Source organism: Lactuca saligna, chromosome 8 (assembly GCF_052625555.1).
Source record: "Lactuca saligna cultivar CGN05327 chromosome 8, ASM5262555v1, whole genome shotgun sequence".
Lineage (NCBI taxonomy): Eukaryota > Viridiplantae > Streptophyta > Magnoliopsida > Asterales > Asteraceae > Lactuca > Lactuca saligna.
Genome location: NC_136424.1, coordinates 173,319,067 through 173,323,665, shown reverse-complemented (window position 1 = coordinate 173,323,665; position 4,599 = coordinate 173,319,067).

Genomic DNA, 4,599 nt, shown 5'->3' with positions numbered 1-4,599 from the left:
CCGGTACTAAAATGTTCGTGCAACTCCTCCCCCTGCCACCGTTACAACCGATGTCGCTGCAGCGGCAGCCGTCTCATCTAGGGCTGCGTAACGCTCGTCAAAGTACTCAACCATGGCGGTCTTAATAGACCTAAACATTTTTGGTAACTGCGCCCTGAATAGAGTAGCAACCTCATCATGCATGATCTTGCAAATCTCGGCATCCAACTCATCTGTCCCCATCTGACCGACGACCTCGGGCGGTACCGATCATTCCTGACCACCGACTCCTGACCCCGATCCCGATCCAGATCCATCCCCAAAGCGTCTCGTAACCACCATACTGAAAATATACCAAGAAAGATATCAGATAATCTGCATAATAACTGGAAACCAACTCCCAATTAACCCTAGGGATTATGACTTCCTTGACATGTGTATGGGTCATGTGCTTTTAGTAGTACGGGCCCATACTAACTTCCACACCTACCCATATTTATCTTAAGTATCATCATAATGCCCTAGTATACACATGCATGGTGTCCACTCAACCCCTCGCTTCTAGTGAAGGGCTAATTGTTTCATAACTGGCCTACCGGCCTCACACAACTCACCCATGAAACTTCCACCAACCCTGCAACACTAGTGTATGCTAGCCATACATAACGTTGGACCCTATAGACTTTCGAATATCCGATCCTACCCTAAGCCCCCAATCAAACAAGAACATAACGTAAGACCAAATCAAACATTCTCAGGCTATAAGATCTTAGTTATGTATAACCGTGATGCATACACTAATCAACTACAATAATGATGTAAATCTCATATAAAGGAAATCCTAAGCTAACAGGTATCACATAATCAGACTATTATATCATGTAATTTCCTGAAGATCTTTAGCCTATTACTAGCATTATGTTCTAACATATCACATAATCAAATAACTGTATGGTATTTTAGGGTCTACTTGTTGGCTCTGGCTGATGTACACATCACATCCCCTTTATTTATTTTGAAATTCATTTGAAATTCATTTTGAAAATCTTTTCCTTGATTTGAGACTGGATTTACATGAGTGTTCCTCCAATTCACTCAAGCCAAAGCTCTAACACCAACTTGTAACAACCCAAACTTTTACTAAAAATTTAAACTTTTTAAAACTAATTCAGGTAAATAAAATTATTCAAACATCAACATAGCTAACAAATTGTTTTCAAAATGATTTCATATCAGAGTTCCCAGAAATCCCAAATCATAAAATGTAAGGATGTGTACGTCATGCCTTCGCCTTGCCATGGTCACCTGAAGTACCCAAAACAAAAATCAGTACATGTAAGCTCAAAGGCTTAGTGAGTTACCCCAAGATACTACCATATACCACCCAACAAAATATAACAACAGTAATGATATCAATATCATATAAAGGAAACCCTAGGCTAACAGGTATCACATAATCAGACAATTATATCATGCAATCTCCTGAAGATCTCTAGCCTATTACTAGCATTATGTTATAACATATCACATAATCAAATAACTGTATGGTACTTTAGGGTCTACTTGCTGGCTTTGGCTGACGTACACATCACATCCCCTTTATTTATTTTGAAAATCATTTTGAGAATCTTTTCCTTGATTTGAGATTGGATTCACATGAGTGTTCCTCCAATTCACTCAAACCAAAGCTCTAATACCAACTTGTCACAACCCAAAATTTTACTAAAAATTTAAAATTTTCAAAACTAATTCAGGTAAATAAAATTATTCAAACATCAACATAGTTAACAGATTGATTTCAAAATGATTTCATATCAGAGTTCCTAGAAATCCCAAATCATAAAATGTAAGGATGTGTACATCACGCCTTCACCTTGCCATGGTCACCTGAAGTACCCGAAACAAAAATCAATAAATGTAAGCTCAAAGGCTTAGTGAGTTACCACCAAAATACTAACATATACCACCCATCAAAATATAACAAACAGCGTGTATAATGAGCCTTCAGCATGACTGGACCGCCACCTCAGGGCCTACAACCTATCTGGACCGCTCCCGAGCCTTCGATATGACTGGACCATTTCGCAGGGCCTACAACATATCCAGACTGCTTGCTGGACCTTTGGCCTGACTGGACCGTCTCCTTAGGGCCTACAGCCTATCCGAACCACCCTGAGTATGTTGGCCTATAGCACGAAGCATGACCGCCTCAACCCAACCCCCAAACAAACAATCATGTGTACATGAATAATATACAAACAAGAGCATGCATATAACAGTCAAACCGATCTAACAGATCACAAGCATAACAATGATCCTATAACTAGGACACCGACATAACAGGTCACTAACATAACATCCTAACTACCAGGATGTAAATCAGTAGGCATATCATATAATAATCTGAATACAATCCATAAAGGGTCGACCTTGGTGCCTTAGATCATTTTGATATAGTGAGGATAACTCACCTAGCAAGTAATGCATAACTGAATTGGGAGTCTCCCGCCGTAATTTCACCGACCACCTTGATCGCCTAAAATGATGAATACTAAATTAATAAGTGGGATCTCCAATATTGCCAAAGGGTCTATATTGACCATTTCTCAATTTGGGCCTAAGGCCCAATATCAATACACTAACCCAAGTCCATATGCACAAGCCCAACAATGACCCAATTTTCCTAATTGGGCCTAACCTCCTAATTGAGCCTTACCACATGACCCTTTATCAGAACTGGCCCTACTTCTAATATTCAGGGCCCAACAAGGCCCAAGTCCAAATAGTCTAACAGCAGCCCAACCCGAAGCCCACAAGTCAAAAGTCCAATATGAGGACGTACGCGAGGCGTACTCCTCCGGTACGTTGGGCGCACGCCTATCCTATGTTGACCGTCATCGAGGTGGTTGACCCAGTACGTTGGGCGTACAGGAATTACATCGGGCGTACGCGGGGTTTCACTAAAACCCTAATAAGTGCTTGATGGCTTAAGCACTTAAGCCCAAATTCCAAATCCATCGACCAAATGTGCCATTGAACCATAAAGTTTCAAACTTTATCACTTTGGATGTCCATAAAGTTTTTAACACATGGTCTTAATCCATTAAGACCTTCCTACTGATGGGTTTCGAGCAATACTTCATTCTTATGGTGTACATGCAAACCCTAATAGCTTTTGTATCTAGTTTGTCTAATGAACATGCACTTGAATATCCAAAGCTATAAACCTTATATCTATCATATAAGAACTGAAATAAGGGTTTATGTGACAACCGGCAAACTTCTGGTCAAAGTCAAAGTCAAGTCAAGGTCAACGGACCATCTGGTCAACTCAACTAGTGCTTATATGTTAGGATATTCTTTATGTTTCCTAATGTTCAACTATAATTCCTAACGAAAAGTAACACTCGAAAATCTCAAAAGTTCAAAATTTAAAACCCTAATTTGATTTAGGGAAATAACAGCTCTTTAAAGCACTATTGAGTGCCCTTCGGGGGTGTATAACACTCAAAATAGAATGTATCTAAGTCTAAGGACCTTGCACTACGAAGAAAAACACTAATAAAGGCTCCCGACAAAGCCTCTCCCAAATCTCTCAAAAAAAATGAAGTCTTTTCTCAAATCTCTCCAAGAAAATGAAGTCTTTTCTGAAATCTCTCCAAGAATATCGAATCTCTCCCAAATCTCTCCAAGAATATGGAATCTCTCCCAAATCTCTCCCAGTATGTGAAATCTCTCCCAAATCTCCCTAAATGTCTTCCTTAGTCGAAAACAGCCCAAAATCGAAGGAGAGAACCCAAAAGGACCCTCTTGGTCCGGACTCCTCTTAGTCCGGAACCCTCTTGGTCCGGACTCCTCTTAGTCCTGAACCCTCTTGGTCCGGACTCCTCTTGGTTTAGAACCCTCTTGGTCCTGAACCTCTTAGTCCGCAACCCTCTTGGTCCGGAATACCTTCTAAGGAACAAAGAGGAATCCCTAGTTCAGAATTTCCCCTAGCTTCGGACCTTCTCGCATGACTCCGGAAAATCTCGCATAGGGCTGCTCCGGAAACGCCTACACCTACTTCGGAAGCCTCCGTCCGGACCTGCTGGCAACTTTGCATCCGAGAGAGATGCTCCGGAAGGGAGCAGGCAGCTTCGGAACCTCACATCTGACTCCAGAACCTTGAAGAGAGCCTCCAGACTCTCGCAGGAGCATCATTCCACATTGGATTTTCATCATTTTCGGACTTTTTCACCATTTTAAGGCATTTTGATGCTGAAAATCACACCAAACTCGTAATTTTCATGCCCTAAACCCCTGAAACTCCTATTTTATGCCAAAATTTAATATTTTAAATATATTTATATGAAATAAAAACCCAATATTTTAAGAGGATCCAAAGAAGATAAAGGGGTTTAACCTTGTGATGCGATGCTCAAATCCTCCATTTTCCCATGCAAATCCCGGTTAAACACACATTACCCTTAGGAAATAAGCCCTACCCACCAGATTTCCATGCAAATGTCAAGTCATTCCTTATCCTTCCCCTTCAGATACGTGAATCTTTTTTCCTCCCTCATCCCACTTTCCACTTTCTCATCAGTAAACTCCCAAGAATCCTCTCAAACTCCTTAAAGA